Here is a 16,533-nt window from a genome sequence, read left to right on the forward strand (position 1 = left end):
TTCGTTTCTTAAAAATGGATTCTTAAATATTTATAAAAATATTTAAGAAGTTAATCGAGTGGTTAATTAGAGTTTAATTAAGTGAATTAGCTTAAATTAAGAATAATTGGATAAAAGAATTAAATTGAATGAAGTGTGAAAGTTTAATTATAGAATAAAGAAAATTGAAAGGACTAAATAAGTAAATAAGCCAAAAAGAGTGCCAAGTGTATGGCAAAAATAAAATACAAGTGTAATAAATATAATACACACATTTGTCAAACATGTATGTAGTTGCTTATTTTTAAGTAAATATTAATGTATTTATTATTAAATTGATATTATATGATAAATAAATAAAAAGTTGACAAATGTATGGTATGTATAGTGACATGTGTGATATTAATATACATACATTTATAAAATACATGTATATTTACTTATTATATAAGTATATTATTAAATTATATATTATTATTAAGTAAAAGATATTTATATAATAAATAGATTAGTGAAAGACAAGTGTGATATTATAAATGGAGACAAATGTTAAAAGAATATTTATTATTAAATAGATTTTTATAATAGATATTTATTGAGTTATTATATTATATATATATTGGTTTAATGAAATAAAGAAAGAAAAGAATAGAAATAAAAACAGAATAGGCAAAACGAAAAGCAGGGAAAGAAAGAAAGAAAGGAAGAAAGGAGAAAAGAAAGAAGAAAGGGAAAATTGAAGGTTTGAAGCTTGAAGTTTAAACAGGTATGTCAATTTAGCTCTTTTCACTTAATTTTAATGTTTTAGAAGCTTTCAAATAAGGTTTTGATGAAATTAAGTTGATATTTTGAAAGTTATTAGATTTTTAGATATTGTTCATATTGAATAAATTGAAGAATTAAGGGTTAAATTGATAGAAATTCAAGTTATGAGTGAAAAAGATTGAATTGTAAATTAATTCATAAGTTTTAAATAGTAGGGACTAAATTGAAATAATTTCAAAATTATGGTTTTATGCTGAAATTAGAGTATTGAAATTAGTCTAAAGTGGAAATTGAATGAAAATATTGAGTTAAATGTGAAGAATAAAAGTTAGTCTCAGTTTAATGACTAAATTGGAATTTAAGCAAAAGATGGATAGAAATTAAAATATTCAATATGAAAATTGAATGGTAATGTATTGATAATATTTAATTGATTTCCGTAGCTAGTGTTATGCCAGAAAATCTCGGCTAGGCCAGGAAAAGACAAAGTCGACGAGGGATAGCTCGGAAATTACTGTTTGTATTTCTATAAACTAAACTTAATAGTTAATTGTTATGTTAATATTTGAATTGCTTGAGAATGGAAATGCTAAGGTAAGAATTATAATGTCTTATAATTTATTGAATTTGATTATTAATTGTTGTATCATGATTAATATAGGACAAGTAATTAAAGTATGAAATATTTGAATTTGTGATTATTGGAAAATGAATTAAAAGGTATGTTGTATTAAAAATTGAATTACATGTGAATTGATAAAGAAAGGTATTGAAATGAAGTGAAATTAAATTACGAATGAAATTGAAAATTTGAAAGTTTACTGAATATCCTATTAACAGTGTCGGGCTAGTCGGATATAATTGCCATGCCATAAGATTAGAAATGTTCAGAGATATTCCGACTGTGTGTCGATGAGACACTATATGTGTCGACTCTCGTGATCGTTTGGATTTGTTCAAGAGGTACTCCGTGCACTGATCACTTCATTCTTCGTTTCAGATTTGTTCCGATGAGTTACTTTGTGTACCGCTCATCGCTATCACATCTTTATTCTTTATTACCCTTACGATGTATTCGGCTTTGGCCGATGAAACATCTTGTATACTATCCCAGTGTGTGGGTTGGATCCGTGTATCCGTCCGGTCCGAGTCATGTTAATAGGGTAATGAAAAGTATTAAAGACGCACTCTTGAATAATTGATATTACTGAATAAACGATGATACTAAATAAATGAATATTCTTGATTAACCAATTATTATTGTTGGTCGACTGATATTGAACGATAAAGATCAATTGGTTATTACCAAAGAATATTGATATTATTGAAATGAGATAGTACAATATTGAATGAAAGGTGAATAATATTATTACTCAAATGAATTGTAAATAAAAGTACTGAAAAACTAATTGTTACTAAATAATGGACTGCTACTGAATGTCTTTCAGATACTGAACACAAGTTATTACTGAATAAATATGAAAAAAAAATCGACGGATAATGAACAAACATTGAAATTGTATAAATTTCATCGAAAGTGATTAACAAGATCTTAGCATTATATTTCAAAAACAAATGATTGAACTATTAGGAGTAATAGATTGAATTCTCAAGGTTTATTGATATATGATTTATTATTGATTTAAGTATTGGCTTATAGAAATACGACTGAGTTCATACTCAGCGTACAGTTTGTTTCCGTACGCAGGTTAGGTTAAAGACAGATCGTCGAATCAACATTATAAGTCGATCCCGAACTCAAAGGTAAAGCATGTTAATTATCGGTAATGGCATGTACTTAGGATGTCTTAAGTGTGTTATATTGGATTGTGATTGTGATAGTGAAATAAGTAAATTGATAATTGATAATAATACATGATTAGTGTTTAAATTTAAGTATTAGATAATATATAAAATGCGTTTGGATTGGTTTAATATTGGTATTTGTATTGATTGTGGATTGAAATTTACAGGATTGGTAAATTTTTAAAGTACAAGGTTCATTTTGAGTTCACATAGTTTGTCACACGGGCGTGTGCCTTGGTTGTCACGGTCGTGTCATAAAGTCAGTTTAGTACACGGGCAGGCCACACGGACGTGTGTCATGGCCGTGTTTAAAAGTCAGTGTTGCACACGAGTTAAGCACAAGGGCGTCCCATGCCGCACGGGCATGTTAAATTAGCCACACGGGCGTGTGGTACTGTTCAAAAGAAGAAAATTTAAAATTTCACGAAAAATTTAGTAAGCTTTAGGATCGAATCCCAGTTTGTTTTAATTACACTTGTAAAGTACTGTGGACCCATTAAAGTTATATTTAGATGGATAATATTGCATTTATACTTGTTTATGTGCAAATATACTGTAATGACTGGTAATACTCTGTAATCCTATTCCGATAACGGGACGGGGTTAAGAGTGTTACAGTTTTGGTCACCCGTAGTTTATGGAACCGTTATAATTCAACCGTTAGGGGTAAGCGCGTCCAGCTGGAAGCGTTTTCCTACAAATTCGCTGAAAACGCATCCAACTGGTCGTGTTTTTAAAAATTGGTCTAATTTGGTAAATTCAAAAAATTGGTCTAATCCGGTCATTTTAGTTAAAAATCAATATTTTTTAGTATTTCACCCCTCTAGCTAATATTAATATTTTTATAATGTAGTGATCTAGCCAAAATTTGATCTTCAAATTACATGAATAGTCTTTGTCGTGTATACGCCCCCTCCTCATTTGCTTCACCGAAAAAAATATTGTCATAAGCAAAGAACAAATGTCTCTTTTCCCCAATCTCTGAAATAGCAACTCCCCCCAGCGGATGCCATAGATCAACAAGAGTAATCTTTGTCAAAGAAAAGTGCACCACACTATCCGTTAGCACCCTCCCCATCAAACAAAGCTCGTAATCCTCTTCAATCACATCTACATTCCCTTGACCCCTAGAACGACACTTCTTCTTCCTCTAAAATATTCAAATTGGCTAAATCCTCCTCTATTTTCCCTTTATAAAAAACCACTAAATACGAAACCCTCCCACAATCGCTAAATGTAACACCTCTAACACTTAATCGTCACCAAAATAGGGTTACGGAGCATCACCAAACTTTTCAGACCAATTACAAACATTTCATATCATTTAATACACATATCAGAAACCAATCACAATTCACTCATATTGTCCCTTATATGAGCCCTCAAGACCCAAAATTTGCATTAGAAACAAGTCTGGACTAAACTAGAAACTCAAAGAATTTTTCTCAAAATTTCAAAATTTTACTTAGGTACAGGGGACACACGTCCGTGTGGCCAGGTCGTGTGGCTCACATGGCCAAGTGACACGTCCATGTCTTAAGCCGTGTAGGCATTGGATGTAAGGCGCACGACCGTGTCCCAGCCCGTGTCCATGCCCGTGTAACTCTCTGACTTGGGTTACACGGCCAAGTTACACGCCCGTATGCTAGGCCATGTGTTATGAAATTAAGGTACAGGGGTCACAGAGCCAAGCCACATACTCGTGTGCTAGGCCGTGTGCAAAAACCTGGGCATTCTGTTTCTAAATTTTAAAGATGCAAGGGACACATGGCCAGAACACATGCCTATGTGTTAGTCCACGTGTCACGCACGGCTGAGACACACGCCCGTGTGGATGAAAATAGGTCATATCAAGGCTACTTTTCTCACCCATTTTGATGTCAACCTATACACAACATTTTAATATATCAAAACATTCCAAACAAGCAATCAACACAAGTCAAAATCATTTTAAACATGACATAACATATCAAATACTCAAATACTTACACTTACCTATTTAATCCATCTTATTGATTTATCAAAATCTACTACTAATTACATACATACAAGCATATATCACTGACAAGCATGTCTCAAATTATTTTATTTCCAAATCAATCCTATACATGCCATATAAACCAAAATATACGTTGCAAAAGCTACCAGATTAAGCTGGATAGTGTGACTTGATGTGTTGATCCGATCCACCGACCTCACGTTAATCTACAAGAATATTAAACAGCACAAGTAAGCTTAATGAAGCTTAGTAAGTTCAATAGGTTAAACATAAATCTTACTGTACATATTATAACAAATCATTTAAGTAAATCATTCAATGTACATTTCCTGCCAATCACAACTTTAATTAATGAATTCACTTATCTCAGATAAATACTAATCATAATATTAAGTCTTTATACATTAATTTCATACGTCACTTACCAACCCTTACTGAATCGGAGAACGACTTACGGATATGAGTACATCGTATTCAGAAGCTCGAAGGCTGCACAGAAGCACATAAGTGCTAAACAGAAACTTGTAAGGGTTGAACGAAAGCTCATAGGAGCTGAACGGAAACCCATAAGGGTCAAACTGAAGCTCAAAAGAGTCAAATAAAAAGTAAACACAAATGTTCGCAACAAATGCTGAACCTCGATTTACTTGGGTAATTTGCTGTCAATTCATCCTTTGCATTTACCGTTAATTCATCATTTGCCATAGAATGATTGTACTCAATCTCCCGTTCCACTCGTTTTGAACAATCGATTCAATTTCATAATTTAACAATAATTTTATTTTCAGCAATAAATATGAATAAATACATAATACCATTCATCAATTTAATAAATGAATATTAAATTTTAACCATACAAACTTACCTGGATTAGTTTGTAAGATTTGTAGTAGTTCAGGGATTATTCTGCTAATTTCTATTTTTCACAATTGTCTACGAGTTCTTGATCTAAAATATAAATTTATCCCTTCATTAGCATATATTTCAGTACCAATTCACTTCACAATTAATACTTCTCAAATTTTGAAATTACATAATTACCCCAACTTTTACAATTTTTACAATTTAGTCCCTTATTAATTAGTCTATCAAATGAACTAATTTTTCTCAATTAAAAATTTATCTAAATATTCTAGGCCATCATACAGCCCTTGATAAACAAAATTTAGTACCAAACCTTAATATTTAGTCTTTTCACAATTTAGTCCTAAAATCAATATCTATAAAATTCACTTTATAAAATCATCATATAACAAAATTAAAGCTCTTAATCCATGTTAATTCATAAAAACATTCAGTATTCATCAATGGTAACTTTCAAAATTACCAATAAAATCAAAAACTAATGAATTAGGTAGTTGGACCTAATTGTAAAAGTCTTAAAAACACAAAAATTTCAAGAAAAGAGTAAGAATTGAACTCACATGAAGCAAAAATATGAAAAACCAGCTTTAAGAGCTCTCCTGTGGATGTTTTTGGCTGAAGATTGATGAAGAAATGTCTAGAAAATCATTGTTTTTTTTCCTGCTTCTGCTACCTCAACCATCTATTTTAGGCTTATTTACTCTTTAAATCCCCCGTCATTTAACATCAAATCCATTTAATCACTATTTCTTTAATTAGTAAGTTTTGCACCTTTTTCAATTTAGTCCTTTTTAATTAATTAACTATCAAAACGTTAAAATTTTCTAACGAAACTTTAATACCATCTTAATAACACTCCGTAAATATTTATAAAAATATTTACGGCTCGGTTTATAAAATCGAGGTCTCAATTCCTTGTTTTCCAAACCACTTAACCTAATAAATCATTATAAAACACAAATTACTAATTCATAAATCTTTCTAAAATCACATTTGACTCGTAAATACTAACTAATAAAATTTACGAGCTTACTCATTGAATTTGGTGATCTTGAACCATTATTTCCGGCACCACTAAAAATCAGGCTGTTACACTAAAGCTCTAGACAAACAATAAAAATCGTACTAACCAGCAGACAGAGACGTAGTAAAACAACATAATATTAATTCTTTTTTCTATATTAATTTATTATTTTTGATATCTTTATTTTATACATTTAAGAACTTTAGTATAATGATAATAAAAAATATGGTTTTTGGTGTCTTCATTTATGAAAATCTATACTTCAATATTTGATTTTGTGCTATTGACTAACTATCAATTTAGTTTGAAAATAAATATTAATATACGATTTTTAAAATGATAATTAATATAAATATAATGATGATTTTATTTTTATATTTTATATAATATTTAAATAAAAAAATACAAATCATCTAGTCGGTCATCTAACTTTTAGAGTGCTTTCATTTTGATCACCCGGAAAGAAATCCTTATAATTTCATCACCATTGTTATAGAAAGCTTTCATTTTAGTAACTCAAGCGTTAAATTTCTAACGGCAGTTGACCTGCTTATTCTATTGCCTAAAATTCTATATATTTTTTTGTTTTCAATCTTAAAATTTTAAATTTCAAAATATCAAAATCAATTAAATAAATTGTTGATAATTTTTATTCCTCGATAGTTTCAACTGATTTATTACTATAATATTAAAATTAATTAAATTAATTAATTTAAGAGTAAAGTACAAAAATAGTCACTCAACTGTCTTGTTTATTCTATTTTGGTCACCCAACAATTAATTTTTGTCAATTTGGTCACCTAACTTTTCAAAATTAATATTTTAATTACTCTCATTGTTAACTTAGTAACTAAAGTCTAATGTGGACTTTCTTTTATTGGCCTAATAAAAATTTAGCCCTCATTATTTACAAAATATTTCATTTAGTTCTAATTCTAAAATTACAAAATATATTTCAAAAGTATTAAAGATAATTTTATACTTGTTAAAATTTTTATAATTTATATTTAAACTTTCTATACTTTATATTTATATTTTCTCATCAACCAAACATGTAAAAAAACCCATAAATTAAAAAAATTGACTCAAATTTTTTATTTAGTCCTTTTTTTCTCTCTTTTGTTACATTGTTCATCTCGGTTGCCTAATTGCAACTCAAGAAGTTCAAATTTAAAAAATTTATAAATCCAAAAAAATGATTGGGTTAATAACACTAGTCCTGTTCATGGGTTAGGCCATCTGACCTGCCTGAAAAGTGGGAGGTTTGAGAAAAAATATAGGGTCGAAAAATGGGTTAGGGCAAAATAATAAGACCCATTTAAAAAATAGGTTGGGCCTCGGGTAAGACAGTTTTGGCCTGGCTCGGCCCGAATTCACAAAAAGACAAAAAAAAAATGTTGTTTGTTTTAATGCTATTTTCTTGTTTTCTTCTTATTTTGCTATCATTTCACTATTATGTTGCTACTATTTTATTGTTACTGTTTGGATATTGTATAACACTTTTTTTTTGTTAATTTTGTTATTATTTTAGAGGCATTTGCTTGCTAAGTTGCATTTATCTTTATGTTATTTAAGTATACATATTTTTAAAATTTATTTTCAACTTTGTTGGGAAATATTTATTTTAATGTTTTTAGTATGTTTAATATAATTTATATTTAAAATTATATAAAAATAATATAAAAATTTAATATGGGCAGATTGGGCCGGGCTCAGGCCTAATAAACGGGCATAAGATTTTGGTTGGGCTTGACCCATGAACACCTCTAGATGACACCAACTCTAATGGCTTTACTCTTTGCTACAAAGATGGTACCAGTTTCAAGCTCTGGTGTCCTCGTGTTTTTATCATTTCTAGCTCAAGCATTGGAGAAGGATTGCAAATTAAGGTCGTGGTAATTGACATTTCCAACTTGGTTAATTGAATGAAAGAACAAAATGGAAGATATTGTTATTTTGAATAAAAAATCTAAAAAGAAAATCATATTTACATTTTACTTTTTTTATTTTGTATTTACTTTTTATATTTTTATAATCAAGACTAAAATGAAAAATATTGTAAACATTGAGGGTTGAATTTGTTGAATATTTTAGATTTAAGATCAAGTTGATAGAACATGTAAAGACCAATAAAAAATTCACATTAGACTTCCATTACTAAGTTAATTGCAAGAGTGACTAAAATATTTAATTTCAAAAGTTGAGAGGATAAAATATTTAGGATGATTTTTGAAATATTAAATATTAAATTTTAATCACTCATTAAATATTTTATAATTTTAGTCACTCAACTATCCAGTTAATGATAAAATAATATAAAATTGTCAAATGGTACTTGTTTATCCCATTGCCTAAAATTTTAAATTTATAGTTTCAATAGATTTGTTATTATTAATTAATTAATTTAAGAGTAAAGGTAAAAATAGTCGCTCAACTATTCGGTTTGTTCTATTTTGGTCACCCAACTATTACTTTGTTATATTTTAATCACTCAACTATCCAATTAACGATAACATGATATAAAATTGTCAAATGGTACTTATTTAACCCAATGCCTAGAATTTTAAATTTCTAGTTTTAACTGATTTGTTACTATAATATTAAAATTAATTTAAGAGTAAAGTACAAAATAGTCACTCAATTATCCGGTTCATTCTATATTAGTTACCCAACTATTAATTTTTTTCAATTTAGTTACTCAAATTTTATAAATTAAATATTTTAATTATAAAAATAAACAAATATTTACAATATAATTATAAAATGAGAAAAAAAACACATGGATGCTTATGTAACTTGTAATGACTCGCTTTTTAGTGAAATCGAAACAGTGGTTTAGGGACCACAAATCCGAGTCTGAAAGAAATTCTATTTTAATATTATTTTATATTTTACAGTATGATAGGAATATCGTATGAAAATTTCGTTAAGAAATTTTCTTGATTTCATGTTTAATATGATAAAAAGGACCAAATTGTAAAAATAAAAAAGTTGAATTCTAGTAGCTATAGAGTTCAAAATTTGAGGTCCTTATATGGCAATTAGACCATTAAGAGAAGTTAATAGATAATTATGATGATCCATCCATGGAAATTTAAGAAAAGAAAAAGATTAAATTGGAAAGTGGAAAAATAAAATATGATAATTAATTAAAAGACAAAATATAGTCTTATTTCATCATCGTTCCCAAATTATTTTCATGGAAACCCTATCTAGAGAAAAGAATTCAAGCAAGCTTAATTGGGTAAGCATTCTTGCCTCGTTTTTAGTAATTTTTATATTTCCGAGATCGTAATAACCTAATCTAGCTATTTTGGGGATTAATTTGCAAAGTTATCAAGGTACTAGGGTTTTTCCATGGATGAATTATGAAATTTATGGTAGAAAATGAAAGTTTGTTGATAGATAAACAACTTTTGTAAAGGAAGTTTTGATGAAATTATGATTTAGGGACTAAATTGAAAAGTTGTAAAATTAATGGAAAAAATTTGAATTTTTTGAAATACATGGGCTGTTATTGTTACATGTAAAATTTGGTTAGGCTTGGAATAAGGATTAAATTGCATGAATTTCATTTTTCGAGCCTAAAGACAAAATTGGAATTAATCAAAAGTATAAGGGCAAAATGGTATTTTTGTCTAATATGTGAATTGGACCGAATTGAATATGAAATGTATTAATTGATGTTAGACTTATTTATATAGATTCGGAAAGATCAAAGAAGGAGTTAGATTGAGGAAAAGAAAAAGTATCAGATCAATAGATTTTTGTACACGATCAAGTATCGAGGTAAGTTCATGTAACTAAATTGTATATATTTATACGGTTGAATAAAATGTTGTATATGTGAATATTGAATTGTATAATTGTTATGTCTATGAAATTAATCATATATCCGAAAAATGCTTGATAAATATTAAATCCCATTTGAATTCATGAAAATCGATTGGATATAGGGCTTCTGGATTGGTTATGTTTTGCATATGTTGCAGACACACCATAGCTTGAAAGAGCATTCCGTTATTAGCTCTCATGAGCATCCCGTTATATGGTTCTTGCAAGCTTCCCGTTATAGCTCTTCAGAGTGTCCCGATAGGTTGTGGTCTTACATGTGTTGCGGACACACCTTAGCTCTTATGGGCATCTCGATATATGGCTTTTCGTGAGCTTCCTGTTAATTGGCTCTTTGTGAGCTTCCCGATATGGCTCGCTTGAACTTCCTGATATATGACTATCTGGAGCTTCCCGTTAATGGCTCTTCGGAGCTAGTCGTTATTGACTCGCATGAGCTTCCTGATTATGGCTTTTATGAGCTTCCTGTTTATGTGCTTTTATAAGCACTCCTGGATATGAATTGATGGATTTACCATATTGTACACTCCTTGTGTACTGCCATGTCTCCATCGATATTTTAAATGATTCAATGGGTAAATGTAACAGCCCGATTTTGGGCCTAGCAGAACAGTAGTTTCGGGACCACTATTTCGAGACTAGAGAAAATTATTTTAGTATTATTTTGTGTTATAATATAATTTTATAAGTGCATGTAAATTTTGGTAAGTTAATTTTAGCGATTTCTAGTCCAATTTCGAAAAATGACTAAATCGCGTAAAAGGTAAAAGTTGTGTGTTAATGCCTAAATGTGTTAATAGACTAGAGAACTAAAATTGGAGGCATTTAAAGGGCAATTAGACCCTTTTTAAGTGTGTGGCCGGCCAAGGGGAGACCAATTGGTCAAAAGGCTAAAATTTGTGGCTTTTATGTGTTTTAATTGACTAATTAGTAATAAAATAAAGAAAAGAAAATATCATCTTTTCTTCATCTTCTCTCCACCGAAAAATGGCAGCAAAGAAAGGGTTTAGAAGCTGGAAACTTTCAGCAAAGAAACTCCCTTTATAGTAAGTGATTTTAATGTCTTTGCTTGATGATTTTTACATTTTTGGAACCCCTAAAGCATGAGCTTTCATAAGAGGGGATTATTTTGCAAAATGATGAAGAGTCTAGGGTTTTACCATGAGAGTAAATGTGTTGCTTTCTGTCTTTTTATGGAAGATTATGAGTCCTAGTTGTCTAATAAACAACTTTTGTGAAAGAAATTGCATGAAAATACCTTAAAAAGGGCTAAATTGCTAAGTTGTAAAATGAGTTGTAAATGTGTAAAATAGTTGAAATTATGAGTTGCTGTAGTTATGAAAATGGTTCATCTAGACTCAAGGAGTAAAGAAATGTGATAAAAATTAATTTACGAGTATTGGGGCAAAAGTGCAAATATGCAAAATTTTAGGGGTCAAAATGAAAATTTTTAAAAATATGATTTTTAGACCCATATGAATATTGTGACTGATTGTTAGGCTAAATTGATGTTATAGATGATGAAAATTGAGATTTGGACCTAGAACGGAAAGAAATCGATTTATGGACGAGTATGTCTTTTCACCTTTGTGGTATATAGGTAAGTTCGTATGTAAACAATACCATGCTATACATGTATTTAAATGTTATCATTACATGAATTGTACAGATATTAATGTGTATGTGATTAATAGAGATATGATAAGACAAAGCCTTAATAGGCAAGGAAAAATCCCGTTTGAACCTTAGGAATAAATTAGGATACGAGTGACATGTCACTAGGAATTATGAGTCTAGATGACTAGCTCGATAGTGAGCATTGAAATGTCATGAGATATGAGATAGCTTTAGCTACAATTGAGGCACTTATGTGCAAAGGCTTTTCCGAGTATCCAATTAGTATTCCAAGTGTTCAACGGGCAATCCAAGGAAAGAGTTGATGATGGTCCTAATGAGGTAAATCATTGGTGAGTATGCACTCGAGTTATGTTACGAGTTGTGCAAGTATGTATACTAAGCCTATGAGAATGCCTTGATATGTGATGATCTATGATGCATAATATGTGTTCTTACCATGATGGATAAAATGGTGTTGTATTAATATTATGAACAATGACCATGAATGAGTAACTTAGCCTTGACAGATTTGAGTTACTGCAGTAGTGTAACTTTGAAAATACACTAAAAATAGTGGAAAATGAATTAGAGGCAGAATAAAATATGGGATTAAAGCTTAATGAGTCTATTTTCACATGAAAGAAATAGAGGAAGAAAAAGAATTCTATATTGTGTGATATTTAAATTCTCGTGAAATAGGGTCTGAATGAATTCGAGATCCCCTATTCTGATTTTATAAATTCACCGTAAATTGTAAAAAAATTATTAAGAGTCATACCTTACATGCATGGATTCCTTATTGAGTCTATCTTTAAAGGAAACAAACGGCATGATCATTGGAATTATGTACAGGGAGAAATTCAATTCGAAGTGCATAGGGGTCAGAGTAGTCATACCCTGAAACAGGGGAAACTTTAACTAATAAACTGTACTAAATGGTTTGACCAAAAATTATAGAAAAAAATTAGTAAGTATACATATGAGTCTAGTTTCAAGAGAAATAGACGAGAACATTATTCGAGTCCTGTACTATGAGATAATTTAACTTTAGTGGAGAAGGGTTGAAACTGTCAGACAGTGAATCAGGAGCAAACTTGAGGAATAAACTGTACTAATTGGATAAGTCAAAAATTCTGGAAATTTTATGGAAGAAAGATAAATGATTCTAGTTTTAGGGAAAATTAACGGAACTTAATTTGGAGTTTCGTAGCTCTAGATATAAATAATTTAGTGACTGCTGCTCAGGAAGACAGCTTGTAGTGAACTTGAGAATATGTTGTAAACATTGATAAAACAAGTTAATGAGTTGCTTATTGTTTTCATATGAACTTACTAAGAGAAAGCTTACCCTCTTCTTTCCCATGTTTTCTAGAGTTTCTAGGTTAGCTCGGGTTGGAGGCCGTCAGAGATATTATCACACTGTCGAGTTAATGCTATCGGCGTAATTAAACTCAAGTGATTCTAGTCTATGGCATGTATAGGGTTTTAATGTAAGTATGTAATATTATGATTTAGCCAAAGGCATTGGCTTGTTATTAAGGTAGTATTAGTCATGTAAATTGGCCTATGTCGGCTAATATCATTATGGGCCCATATGATTATTCTTATGCATGTATGTTATTATCTCTTGTGATGTGGCTTACAACATGTATGCCTAGAGATTGAATTGAGATTCATTGATGAGCTAATAACTAATGCAGGATTAAGTGATTGGTAAATAGTTAATAATGCTTCATGAATGGTTTGTGGATCTGATTATGCATGCTTTGTGATGGACATGAGGTTTGATGACATGTTGATAGCTATAGCATTAATATGGTAAAGATGAAAGAAAAACTTATTGTAATGGTTGCATGTGAAATTACCATGGTCATGTCATGTTAGAAAGGTTTAAGTGCCTAATTTTGTCATGTTGTATGCTATTGTATAAGTATGCGTGCATGTGTTGTGAGTGTGACAAAATGGCTTGGAAAATAGCCTTGTATTTGTCCAGGTTTTTGGACATGGGTTCGGGACACGAGCGTGTCCTTAGCACCCGGGCGTGTGCTCTATACCTACACGGGCGTGTGGAGCCTTGATGCAAGAGATTTCCTAAGTTTTTCATGAGATTTCAGTTGAGTCCCGAACCATCCCGAATGCATGTATTGGGCCTCGTAAGCTCGCATAAGGGACAGATTACATGTGAAAAGAAAAGTTTTTAATTATTTGAGATTTCATGGCCTTGTTTAGTATGGAAGTGTTAGTAAAAGTCAGGTAGCACCTCGAACCGCGTCCCGACGTCGGATGCGGGCGAGAGGTGTTACATTTAGTGGTATCAGAGCATGGTTTAGTCGGTTCTCGGACTAACCTAGCGTAATAGAGTCTAGCTATACATGCCATAGTATTACTCATGATAGTGTGATATCTCTCGGCCCTAACAAAACTGTTGGTTAAGACATGAATGAGTTCCAACCGAGCAAATCTTGATAAAGATAAGAGTAAAGTTGAGATTGTTGAATCATGCTTATGATATGCTGAAAATTGGGAAAGGTATAAAAAGAAATTCATGATTTTTACATGACCTAGTATTCATTATATGATACTCTTGAGTTAAAGAATGTGAAATAGTGGAGCAAACCACAGTTAAGTTGTGAAAAACTCTTTTATGCATGCTAGTATTCATACGATGTTAAATGTCCAACTTGATTGGCCAAGTGTTTATGAAAAGAAAGAAATTTGCTTGAAGTGACAAAATGTATGTATGAATGCTTTTATTGCATGATTAATAATCAGTATATATATGAGGTTGACATTTATGTCTAGATTAAGAAGTCAAGATGCAGTAATGTAACGTCCCCCTACCCGAGACCGTTGCCGGAGTCAAGCAGGAGACATTACAAAACTTATCTTAGCACTTAAACAGTTTTCGTAGTAAACTATCCATCTGCGTCACAGTCGCTAAAAAAATCATATCTTGAGTTACGAAACTCGAAATCCAATTCCGTAAATTTTCCCTAAAACTAGACTCATATATCTACTTACTAATTGTTTTCTAGAATTTTTGGTCAGGCTAATTAGTACAGTTTATTAGTGAAAGTCTCCCCTGTTTCAGGGTTCGGCTACTCTGACCCTTGTACACTACAAATCAAATTTCTTCCTGTACAGAAATCCAATGACTATGAAATTTGTTTCAATTAAAAATAGACTCAATAAGGAATCCATACAAATAAAGTTTGAGTCCTAATTCTTAATACACAATTTATGGTGAATTTATAAAGTCAAAATAGGGAATCCAGAAATTGTTCTAACCCTGTTTCACCAAAACGTAAATATCTCATAAAATACAACTCTTTTACCTATTTTGTTTCTTCCATATAAAAATAGATTCATTAAGCTTCAATTATATATTTTATTCATCATCTAATTCACTTTATACTATTTTTGGTATATTTTCAAAGTTGGACTACTGTTACTGTCCAAATCTGTTTTAGTATAAAATGTTGATAACTAAGTTTATAACATCTTCATTTCTTCTCTCTACAACATTTACCAACAATTCCTCTTATTATTCTTCACTAACATATCAAAACATACCATACTTAAGGTTTTGGTAACATTTACAAAACATACCAAAATATCACTTAACAACTTAGATACTTTCAAAATAACCAAAAGACATCCTAGGTACAATGCCATTTTCTAAAAGATAGAAACTTCACCAATTTGAGTTTGGGGATCGGCTTGTATCTTTGAGTCCTTATACTTTCAGTACCTAGCTGCAAGCGGAAACAAACCGTCGCTGAGAATACTCTCATGGTATTTCTATAAACAATAGCTTAATCAACTTTAAAACATGGTGATTCAAACACATTATTGCTATTATTCAATATCAATCAGTACTTTAATAACCTTTACTTTATTTACCCTTATTAACATAACTCGGATACTAACGGATACACGGATCCAACCCACACTCCGGGATAAGCATATAGTGCTTCATCGGAACAAATCCAAAACTTTAACATTATAGTACACAAAGTACTTCATCGGAACAAATCCGGAACTTTAACAGTAGTCGACACATAGTGTCTCATCGACTCAATATCGGAATATCCCAATACTTCCAATTCCTATGACATGTCAACTATATCCGACTAGCTCGACACTGTTAATAGGGTATTCAAAATCACATTCATTTCAATATAGTAAAAATACTTACCTCATTCACATTTTCATACAATATAAATATCAAATATAGCAATAACGATTAAGCTCGGTTTATAGAAATACAAACCACTATTTATCGAATTTAATCGATATCTTCGTTCACTTTCTCTTTTCCTTCTTTAATGACGATCCGATTACTACGTTTGCTACTAACAATCATACAATTAAAATCATCAATATACTAATTCATAAAACACATTTTTCACTTTCTATCAAACTTTTACAAAAATTCCAATTTCGTCCTTTTTCCATTACTAATCTTTTTTCTTTAACTTAAGCTTCATATTCTCTTTTAATCAACTCATTAACAATTTCTAACTCATAAAATTCATTATAAAACATAAATTTTGAGCTCTATTCAACTTAATCCCTATTTAAACCTAACTTAGAATTCTTTTAATAAATCACTCAATTTTCACTT

At 30.5% G+C, this 16,533-nt stretch overlaps 2 long non-coding RNA genes across 3 annotated transcripts; both read left to right on the forward strand.

Annotated features, from left to right (window-relative positions):
- Positions 1 to 568: 568 nt before the first annotated feature.
- Positions 569 to 8,434, forward strand: LOC128285671 (uncharacterized). 2 transcript variants are annotated; one of them, XR_008276199.1, is made up of 4 exons: positions 569 to 745; positions 1,188 to 1,260; positions 2,453 to 2,508; positions 8,138 to 8,434. It is a non-coding gene; the product is annotated as an uncharacterized LOC128285671 (long non-coding RNA). The 2 variants fall into 2 exon arrangements; XR_008276198.1 differs by lacking the exon at positions 8,138 to 8,434 and having other exon boundaries at positions 2,453 to 2,616.
- Positions 8,435 to 11,221: 2,787 nt separating this feature from the next.
- LOC128285720 (uncharacterized) lies at positions 11,222 to 13,634 on the forward strand. Its single transcript, XR_008276264.1, has 3 exons — positions 11,222 to 11,335; positions 11,807 to 11,889; positions 13,279 to 13,634. It is a non-coding gene; the product is annotated as an uncharacterized LOC128285720 (long non-coding RNA).
- The last annotated feature ends 2,899 nt before the right edge of the window (positions 13,635 to 16,533 follow it).

The sequence above is a fragment of the Gossypium arboreum genome, chromosome 12, assembly GCF_025698485.1.
Source record: "Gossypium arboreum isolate Shixiya-1 chromosome 12, ASM2569848v2, whole genome shotgun sequence".
Taxonomy (NCBI): Eukaryota; Viridiplantae; Streptophyta; class Magnoliopsida; order Malvales; family Malvaceae; genus Gossypium; species Gossypium arboreum.